The sequence below is a fragment of the Macaca mulatta genome, chromosome 11 (genome assembly GCF_049350105.2).
Source record: "Macaca mulatta isolate MMU2019108-1 chromosome 11, T2T-MMU8v2.0, whole genome shotgun sequence".
NCBI lineage: Eukaryota > Metazoa > Chordata > Mammalia > Primates > Cercopithecidae > Macaca > Macaca mulatta.
In genome coordinates this window covers 59,043,829-59,054,971 of record NC_133416.1, presented here as the reverse complement: position 1 = coordinate 59,054,971, position 11,143 = coordinate 59,043,829, and positions in this window count along the sequence as shown.

Below are 11,143 nucleotides of genomic sequence, written 5' to 3'. Positions count from 1 at the left end.
TTAACACCGCACCATCTGTCAATTCCACCCTCAGCCTCCCATCCACTACCCAGAGGCCGTTTTCTTAGAGTCTGAGCCTCCAGGCCCCTCCCACAAAGAGACTCAGAATACCCACAGAAATCTCCTTTTTCAGCTCAGAACCAACAGCAGTGGACTAGAATTACAGGGGGCAGCACAGGAATAAGATTAAGGACTTTCTGAGGTCAGGGGGATAAAGCAAGGTGAGTCGCCCCTCCCTGACCACTGGGTCTTGTCTTCATGCCCCCGCAGCTCCACCCCCATCTTGCTGAGGATCCAGAGCTGTGAAGAAGGTGAGCTGATCCCAGCAGCAGGAGCCCTGCAAGCCGCTTCAAGTGCGGCAAAGCGAGTCCTTCCAACAGGGGCCTGGGCGGATTCATGGGCCTTGGGTGTGGCCGGCTGTCGCTCAGTTTCTGCCTTTCCAATTCTCCCGTCTCTTCACTCACCCCGCCCCCTTTTCAAGAAGGCCTTTGTGCAGGACAATGAGGAATCTATAAATTCCGGGGGACAGGGACTGGGGGAGGGGAACACTGGTCAGTTCAGCTCCCCCGTCCACCCTGGAGGCCCTGCATAGATAGCAAGGAGGGGCTTCCATGGAGTGGCCCCATCTCATCTGATTCACACTGGAGCCCAGAGACAGAAGTGGGCCAAGCCCCACCACTGGCTTTCACAGATGAAGAAACTGAGGCTCAGAGGCAGAGGGCATCTCCAGTCCCTGCTTTATTCACTCTGCCTCTCGCTCATGTATTCATTCTCCTCCTCTTACCTATGCCCTGGTCACTCCCTCACTGAGACATTCACTCCACAAATACCTACGGAGTTCTAGCTGAGCACCAGGCCAGGTACAGAAGGGGTAATCATTGGTGAGACCCAGCCCCTCCACCAGCCCCCACCCTGGAGGGTCATACAGCAGTGAGCTGGGGTTCCAGAAGAGCCAAAGCGTAGCTCCAGCCCCAGTTTTCCCAGCTGGCAACCTGTACTTTTTCATCAGCAAGCCCTACACGGCTTTCATGAGCATGTTGGAGTTTGAGCCTGGTGAGGGCCCTGGGAGATAGGTATTATGTATGCCTGCCCCACCACTTTGCTCATGTGGTCTCAAGAGGGTAAATGGTTGCCCTCTGGTGGGCAAGATCACCCCCTCCGGTGGGTGGCAGAACTGAACCAGAAACCAGCTTCTGCACCACTCCAAGTGCTGTGGGGACCCAGAATATGGGCGTGGGCTGAGGTTCACCTTCCTCTTCTACCACTTGCCCAACTGGCTCTGTGCCTGACCCCCATGCTGAGCTTTCCCTGGTGTTCTTCCCATCTTCCCGCAGTAGTTATTAAATGTCCCAGGCTCACCCTGATTTCTTTACCCCACTCATCTATCTGTTGGATAGTGATAATGATTCAATGCTTATGCTGGCTGTGTGTTGTGGTGTGGATCTGTGTGTGTGGTATATCTGCTTGTAAACTGAGGCTATCAGTGTCTACTTCACAAGAGGATGGAATGAATTAAACTATGTAAAGCACTTAGAATGATGTCTGGCACACAGTAAGCCCTCAAGTGTCAGCTGATTCGCTGTTAGCCAAGATTATTGTTGTAGCAAGCCATGGGTCTGCCCGTGTGTGCAAGGCATCTAGATGTGTACCAGGTGAGTACAGGTATTTGTAGCTGGCCCCACCCAGAGAGAAGCCCTCTCAGAGGTGACCAGATGAACTAGTTTGGTCCCAGGGACTCCTTTCCTGAAATGTATGGAGCATGTATTGAGTGCTTCTTGGTTTGTACCCGGCATTGTGCTAGAGAACAAGAAAGACAAGGTCCCTGCATTCATGAAGCTGACATTCTGGTAAGTGAAACAGACCACAAACCAAGTGAATAAGACAGATGACTACAGAATGCGGTGAGTCCTGTGGAAGAAATAGATAAGGTTAAGTGACAGACTGGATCGGGCAGATGCGGCTGCTTTATTATTGTGGTCAGGGATGATGGGAAGGTGAGGTTCCTGGGAAGGATCTGGGTAGAGCGATCCAGGAAAAGCACCAGCAAAGCCAAGGCCAGAGGTGAGGGAAATCTTGTCAAGTTCAAGGAACAGAAAGGCAGCCAGTGTAAGCAGTGTCTGGGCAGTGGGGAGAAGGATAGGAAGAGAGGTCTGTGTAGGTAGGGGCTGGGGGAAAAGGTTGGGGCTTCCTTTGCAGGGAAGCCCTGGGTGGCTGTGAAGCGAGGAGTCGCACGCCCTGGTGTTTTCCTGATCTGTGTTTTTGAAGGTCTCTTTGCCTGCAGTGTGAACAGATTGTTGGAGAGCGGACAGGAGTCTTTTCCATTGTGCAGGGAAGTAACAGGAGCTTGGGCAGTTGAGTGGGGGCAGGGGCAGGGGCTGTTTTAAGAACTATGTTAGAGACAGAGGAACAAGATTCAGGGTGAGGGTGGGAGAGGAATTCAAGAAGAAAGAAAGGCCCAGGGAGCCCAGTTGATCCAGTTGTTCCTACCTTGGGCCAGGAGAGTCCCCCTGTCCACTTTGGCCCTTGGCCCTGACCCACAGGGGCCAACCCTAGCCATTTGCTCTCCCACTGTGTCTACCCTCAGCAGCCCTAAATCAAGGGCAGGCCAGGCTGGCTCATCTGAGACCTTTGTGAGAAATGGTGCCCCCTGCCCTCCTTCAGAACGAGTCAGCACCTGCCAAGGCCCAGCTTGGAATCCCATTCACCCACAACCACGCCTCCCACCTTGTATGGGTCACAACCTGCACAACCGTACAGCTCCCCTCTCCCTAGCCTGAGCCACTGGCTCGACCTGAAAATCTTCGGAACTTTGAGGACCTGCAGGCCCAGAGCTGGCTGTGGCCGGCCCTGACCTGAAACAACTCTAGGGGTGGGGGCGGCCGGAGACTCGGCCTTTCCAAAGGGAATCTCCCAGCCCCCGGGAGAAGGAGGTGACTCCACCCGGCCCTCACATCACTCTCCCATAGAAGCTGGGATGCCGGCGCCCCAGCGGCCAGTACCGCCTCTCCCGGACCCCAGCTCCGCCGGTTCCCGGCCGGGGAGGCCGCCGCCCCTCCCGCCTGAGCGAGCTGCCGAGCCGATCCTCCGGCCCCGGGCTACGGCGAGGGAGGGTCCCAGTCTTAATTGCTGCCATCTGCTCCCTCCTCCCTCCTCTTCCCCCACAGCCTGGGGGAGGCTCCGAGGCTCGTGCGCTGGCCCCGCGCCCTCGCGTCCGAACGTCCCCCTTTTACGCGAAGCCCTGGCCACCGAGGGGCGGGAGCTCCAGGTGGCCCGCGAGCCCCGCTGGGGCGAGTGCAGGGGTAAACCGAAAGCACCCACCAGCATCTCTTTGGTGGGGGGCGGGCCCTAGTCGGAGCCACACAGCATTGCGAGACAGAATCCCACCGTTAGGGTTCTGCTCCTCGTGGAGCCAGGCCTTGGGAAGCATGGGGGCTGTCCCCCGGCCACTCGCTCGGCCGACGTGCACACGGGTGGGTAGTTCACGCCCGCCTCGGGATACGGACGCGCGGATCTGGATCTCGGACCTGGACAGATGAGTCCGGGGTGTGTGTAGGAGGGACGCGCAGAGCCGAGGCCCGAGCCTGAAGCCGGTGGGGAGGGGGCAGGACTCAGCTCTTCAGGCCCGGCGGTCTGGAGTTATGATAATCTTGGGCGGCGCTCAGAGCCGTGTCCTCATCTGTAAAATGGGGACCCAGTACCTGCTTCTTGGGTGTATCCAGAGGATTTGATTCCACAGTCTGGGAAGCAACACCTGCGCGTGGGAGAATGGTTAGGCCTGGGAAGACCAGGGGCATCAGGCCTGACCCTCGCCTTGGGAAGGTGCTGTGACAGAGCTGGGAACCTGGAGGTGGCAGGGACTGTGGGAGAAGAGGGAGTGTGGGCTGGGGATGGGAGGCTGGTATCAACGCCATTTCCTGGGGTCTCCAGCAGCATGGGCTTCACCGGGTGAAGATGTCTGATGACAGTGCTGGGGGCACTGGAGGAGTTCAGGAGTGTTTGTGGATCATCCCCAGAGCTATCAGAGTCTCAAATAATCTGCCGCATTTTTCTCAGGAGAACACTTCTGCCTAGCACCCTGAGTTCTGATGTTTTGCTCCACTTTTTTTCTTCTGGATTTCTGCTCACTAGAATACTCACAGGGTAGCGGAAAGCACCTGACTGCCCTGGTACAGAAAGCCACTCATCCCAGTCCCCCGGTGACACAGACAGCCGTGCTGCCCAGGACCCAGAAAACCTCACCTTGTGGCACAGAAGGTGCCTGCTGCCTCCCTCTCCTGTAGCCTTGCTGACTCCAACAAACCTGTGTTTGTCCCAGAGGCCAGCTCCGGCAGGACTGAACTACACCTCCTTCCCCTAACCATTACTGCCACCAGTCTGATGGCCTGACTTCTCAGCACAGGGAACCTGGGGATGCCGGGAGCAGGCCTCCTCAAAACCCTGCAAGGGTTGTCACTATAGGAAGGGGATACATGGTGAGAATTCTGAAATCACAGGGACCATTGGACAACCTGAGGGTAACTGACTTCTGCAGGGGTCAAGAGGAAGCCCCAGAGTCAGCGGCTTCTGGGCTGGGGTTGGAAGGAGGAATAAAAGTTCACCAGGGCTGGGAGGCTCTGCCCCAGGGAGGATTGTTTGAGGCCTGAAGTTCTGGACCAGCCCGGGCAACATAGTGAGATACTATCTCTAAAAAAAAAAAAAAAAAAAAGAAAGAAAGAAAGAAAAAAAGAAAAAAAAATTTAAAAATTGGCCAGCTGTGGTGGCACCTGTCTGTAGTCCCACCTACTCTGGAGGCTGAGGCAGGAAGATTGCTTGAGCCCAGGAGTTGGAAGCTGCAGTGAGCTAGGATTGTGCCACTGCACTCTAGCCTGGGTGACAGATTGAGATGCCATCTCTTTAAAAGTTTAAAAGTTCACCAGAGAAGGAAGAGAAGTGGAGCTCCAGGAAGAAGGAGCAGTGTGTGCAAAGATGGGAGTGTGAAAGTCCAGCTGCAGTCTGGGGAAGCATGGCAAGAGTGTTGGAGGGAAGGAGTTGACTGGGATAAGGAGGGGACCCGTATGTAAAGGGAGTCTGAAGGGACACATACCAGGTCAAGGAATTTCGACTTGAGTTTGTTATAACAAATTGAAGTATCTGTAGGAAGGGGCAGACAGGAACATAAATGGCCAAAGACATGAAGCTGACAAGAAGTAAAATAAAAAGGCAAGGGCCAGCCTAGTGATAAAGAGGCTATTCACTCATCTGGGCCTCAGACCTGGGAGACAATAGGGATTGGTGAGGTTTCCAGAATTCCCTCAATGGTGCATAGGAAAGCCCCAGGGATCCCTTCTAAAAGCCACAGTTGTTACTTAACCCCAGCCAGTTGTTGCCATCCAGGAATGCAAACAAGTTGCCAATGTTTTCAAGAAAATGTAAAAATAGAGCCATGTGCAGTGGCTAGAGCCTGTAACATCAGCTACTTAGGAGGCTGAAGCGGGAGGATCACTTGGGCCCAGGAATTAAGGCTGCAGGGAGCTATGATTGCACCACTGCACTCCAACCTGGGGGACAAAGCAAGACTCCGCCTTAAATTTTTTTTTTTGAAACAGGGTTTCACTCTGTCACCCAGGCTGGAGTACAATGGCGCCACGCCACTAGGCTTACTGCAGCCTCTGCCTACTGGGCTCAAGCAATCCTCCCACCTCAGTCTCCTGTACTGGGACTACAAGCACACACCACCACACCTGGCTAATTTTTGTATTTTTTTTTTTGGTAGAGACGCGGTTTCACCACGTTGCCCAGGCTGGTCTCAAATTCCTGCGCTCAAGTGATCTGCCCACCTCGGCCTCCCAAAGTGCTCTGATTACAGGCGTGAGTCACTACGCCCAGCCAAAAAAAATTTTTTTTAATAAATGTAGATTTTTGTGCTGCCTCCTGGCTTTTAAATGTTTACAACTATTAAAAAAATTTAATTCTGTTAGAGCCCGAACTACACAGGACACAGACATAATGTGACCAGATTTGGCCCACTGGCCACCAGTCTTCAATGGCTTCGGAGTTGCTGAAAAGCTATTGGAAGTTTTGCAAGGAGGGAAATAATCTGAATAACAGGCCTGAGTTTTAGGCCACTCGCTCAGGGACAGTGTGGAGGAATGGACTGGTAGCGGAAGGTCAATGGGGGCAGTTGCAGTTGTCCAGGCCAGAGGGGCTGAGGCCTGAACAAAAGTGACTGGCCAGGAGATGGGGAAGACTTCCCAGGCACACTGTAGGGATCTTCAGGGATTAGCCCACCCTGGGAAGTTAAAGGTTTAAAGTCTCCTATCCCTTTGTTCCCTCTGAGGGATTGCAAAACATCGTCATCTAGTGGGTAGAGAGGCCTATTTAGGGTTGGATACCCCTGGAAATCCCCAAGGGTGGGTGCTGGCAGGCCACCCCATAGGGCTAGTAAGACATTCCAGACTGCCTGGAGAGGGAGGGGTTGTCCTGGGGGAGGGGCTCAGGAATCTGGCCTGGCCTTCAGGAAGACCCCAGCCAGCCCTAATGGGAACCACACGTGGGGTGAGTTTGGAATCCCAGATTGCCTGTGACGTTTGGCTTTGGAATCGGACACTTGACTGGGGTCACTCCTGACCTGCTGAAGTCTGAGGCCTCCCAGCCCCAGCTCCCCTCCTAATCGCTGCCAGACGCATTCAGCCCTGCACCCAGCCCTGGGGCCTGCCTGGTTTCTGAAGAGAGGGTGCTTCGTGGACCCCACTTGCTGTAAGAAGATCATCATCTAAGCCCCGGGGGAGTAGGGGTCCTCAGGCAGGAATTCCAGGCTTCCTGCAGGGCCAAGGGTTGATGCCCTCAGAGATAGCTGACCAAGAAGTTCTTTCCAGTGTCCATCAAAACAGTGTTCCCTGAATTTACAACCCTCTTGGAGTCCTGATGGCTTCTGGCCTTGTAGAGACCGGTACCCTCAGCCTCCACCCCTCCCCTGCAGCGACTGCGGGTGCTCTGTGGCTCTGGCAGTCGGAGCCTCCCCCCATGCCCCACAGGGTTAATTCCTTGCACCATCCTCAGGCGCTCGGAGCAGGGAGCAGTCCAAAGGGCAGGAGACAAGCCCTGTGAGCAGGTGGTTTGCTCCTGAGGAGTCCCTGAAAAACCAGAGGAGGGAAACGAGTCTCTCCTAGCACACTTCCCAAGACTTTCTCTTCCTCCTAACCCAAACACTTCCTTGTCTCAGGACTAGAGCTGCCGCGGGAAGAGATGTGTCAAAATATCATAGAGGGTCTAGAAAAACTCCTGGTCTTTGAGTGGCTCACCCAGTCCTTGGGCCATGGCTGTCATCACATCTGCTAAGCCCTCTTCATAATCCTCTAACTATTGTGTGTGTGGGTGGAGGACGCACTTTCTGCTTAAGTCCCTGACACTACCAAGGGCCCCCTCAGGCCCAGCCCCCTCCCCCTGGGTACCCTCTTTGAGAACTTCCAGGCAGCCTGCTCAGCATCAGGCCAGGGGCCCAGGAGCTTGGACAGGCTGCATTCCTGAGGGCAGGGAAGAGGAGGGGAGGACTGTACAAAGCCCACTCCTCCCTTCCAGCACAGACCCGGTGCTGCCCAGACTGATGCTCTCTCTAGCCACGCTGAGGATGGCCAGCGTAGCTCCATAAAGCCCCGGCAGCAGTGCCAGGGAAGTCGGGGCTTTCCTAAAGATTAAGCCTTCTGTGCCCTGGATGTCTTCCACTCCGGGTGGGACCTAAGGTTCCAGCATGAATAGGAGCTCATGGTGAGCACTGGGGAAAGGGCAGTGCGGCGAGGTGACCAGGCGTGGAGGAGACACAGCGTCCTTAGCATGACTTAACATTCCTTCTGCAGGGCAGCTCAGTCTCCCAAAAGTCTCTAGAGAGGGCGCAGGGACTTCCAGAGACAAATGAGGCCCAGCCGAATGGAAGCCCGGCAGCCGGGGCAGAAGCTGAGAGCGCACTGGGAAGGAGCGGCACCTCCTCTAGAGCTGGGGATTCGGGTAGTCCCTCTAACCCCGTCCGTCCCCATCCCCCAGCCCGATTTCGGGAAGCTCTCCCAATGAATATTTAATAGCTCAGCGCTAGGCCTGATTGAATTTTAATGCTGGCGACCCGAGCCCGGAGCCCAAGTCCAGGCAATTAGTCAGGAGCCATTAACGCTGACGGAGCTGATTTACGGGCGGGACCGGGCCCCGGACCGGGGGCGCCTTGGCTGGCGGGAGGCCCGGGATTGGGCGGACTGAGCCTCCGCGGCAGCCAATCCTCGCGGCTGCCTCGGCCTACTTTGCATCTCATTTGCATAGCGCTCCCAGAGGCAGCCCCGGGCGCGGCTTGGGGAGGCCTTGGGCCGGGGGTCGGGGAGGCGGGCGGGGGGCGGGGAGTGGGGCCCAGGCGTGGCCCTATTCCCGGGGCCGGACTAGAATTTATGGCAAAACCTCTCTCGGTTTGCAAGTGGAATTCCATCAGACAATCCCGCTGTTCCCTGGTAGGGTGCAGGTCTGAGGGCAAATTCCAAAGGCAAAGGAGAGCAGAGATCAGGGGCGATCTGGAAGCTGGGCAGCTCCGCTGGGTCTCGGGACCTAACAAAGGGCTCCGCGGTTAGCAGAGGGAGGAGCCTTTCCTGCCCTTGCTGTGTGCCAGGCGCTGTGCCTGCCTAGATGTCCACCTTCCTGCCCTGCTGCCCTCCCCTCTCCCCGCACCGCCCTCCTCCCTCGGCCTCTCCGAGGGGGCATCTACGCTGATGGGAATGGAACTGGTAGTTTTCAGGCTGGATTATGCCCCAGAAGGCTAGGGAGGAAGCCATCTCGGAGGAGATGGCCCTCCTCCCCGCCTTGCCCCTCATCCCTCTGACCTGTGTGAATGAGCTGGGACTCAGCCTGGAGTGCTCTATTGAACTGTGCCCGACCCCTTAAATCATAGGTCAAGGATTTAGCTGGCCTGTCTGCTGCCACTCTGGCAGGTGGCCTCCTCCTCGCCAGCCCCACCCCTTTCCCAGCGGGTCCACGCAGCTGTGGTGGAGCTGCGGTGGAAGGCGGCATCTTCCCTTTGCAGGCAGGTATCCCCATGGGTTCAGGCCTCCCTTAAGCTGGCACAGAGAAAGCCCACGGTTTGTACTGGGGGCCTGGGCAATGGAGTGGTGTGGATAGAGCTCTGGGCTGGGAGGCCAGAACCTACACGGAGGCAGTGGGGAGGTTGGCAGAAAATGGAGAGACAGTCAAAGAAAGCTTCCTGTTAGGGGCAGGACAGAGTAGAGACTGGAAGGAAGGGAGGAAAGAGGGGTTAAGGAAAAAGGAAAGGAGAAGAAATCTTCCGAAGGGGATCATCCTGTTTGAGGCAAGAGAGGGTAAGCTGAAAGCGGAAAAAGCCCCACGCTGAGTTTGGTATTCCAGTGCAGAGGCTCAGCAGGAGACTGTCCTCCTAGGCCCATGAGGACGCAGGCTGTGAAGGGATGAAGGGATGATGACCTTATTATCACCGTTTAAAGAATACCTGCTATGTGCCAGGCATTATGCCAAGCACTGCCAATATATTATATTGTTTCAGCTAATCTTGCTTTTTCTTTTTGTTTCATCTAAAGTTTTGTTTTGTTTTGTTTTGTTTTTGAGATGGAATCTTGCTCTGTTGCCCAGGCTGGAGTGCAGTGGCCCCATCTTAGCTCACTGCAACCTCTGCCTCCCCAGTTCAAGCGATTCTCCTGCCTCAGCCTCCTGAGTAGCTGAGATTAAAGATGTGCACAACCACACCTGGCTAATTTTTGTATTTTTAGTAGAGACATGGTTTCACCATGTTGGTCAGGCTGGTCTCAGATTCCTGACCTTGTGATCCACCGGCCTCAGCCTCCCAAAGTGCTGGGATTACAGGCCTGAGCCACTGTGCCCGGCCTCATCTAATCTTTATAGCAACCCAATGAGCTAAGTATTTTTAGAATTCCCATTTTACAGATGAGGATACTGAGGCTCTGAGAAAGGTGGTAGCTTGACCCAGATCACATAGCTAGTGGGTGGCAGAACACTTGCTCTTGCCCACCACTCTGTACTGCTCACAGATACCTCAAACTTACACTTTTTTTCACCCCTCAAACCTGTTTCTCCTACTGCGTCTCTTCTCTCCTTTTACCGGCACCTACCTGGTGATCAAAACAGATACTGCATGTAATCTTTGCCAAAAGCCTGAGAAGTGATCCCATCCACATTGTCACCCATGCCCAAGTGCTTGGCATTATCAATCATTTACAGTCCTAAAGGTTTCTAAGTTCTGTGCCCTCCTCTCTGCCTGCCCCTGCTTGGTTCAGGCTCAGGTCATCCTTGCCAGGGCCAGGGGAGGTACACCACATTGAACCCTTCGTCTGTGCCAGGCTCTGTGCTAAGAGCTTTCAGGCATTGTCTCTGCATCAGTCCTCTCCAGAAGCCTGAGACTAGGTCCTCTGATTACCAGGATCTCCATTTCACAGATGGGCTGGAGAAGGTTGGGGAACTGTGGGAAGAAATCCCCAGCTATACTGGGCCTGACGGTGGAGCAGTGAGCAGACCTCACCAGATCAAGCAGCGCTCCAGAGTCTCTTGCTTTCTCACCTGCTCCTCAAAACCCACTTCCCCAGGCTAGGTCTGGATGCCTGTCCTCCCTCTTGACATAAAGATGTTTTGGGCTTCCAACTATGACAGACCCAACTTAAAAATGGCTTATACAGTATTTATGATGTCACAAAACAAGAAGTCCCAAGGCTGTTGGTGAAGTCAGTGGCTCAACAGTGTTATCAAGGACCTAAGTTACTTCTGTACTTCTTTGTTTCTTGCTTTTTTTTTTTTTTTCTTTTTCTTTTCTTCTTTCGTCAACTTTATTGAAATACAATTTATAGGCAGTAGGATGCACAGATTTTACTATATTTTATTATTGATTTATTTATTAAGACAGTGTCTCCCTCTGTCACCCAGGCTGGAGTGCAGTAGCATGATCACAACTTACAGCAGAATTGACCTCCTCGGGCTGAGGTGATCCTCCCACCTCAGCCTCCTGAGTAGCTGGGACTACAGGCATGCACCATCATGTCTAGCTAATTTTTGTGTTTTTTGTAGAGATGGAGTGTCGCTGTGTTGTCCAGGTTGGTCTCGAACTCTTGGACTCAAGAGATCTGCCTGCCTCGGCCTCCCAAAGTGCTGGGATTAT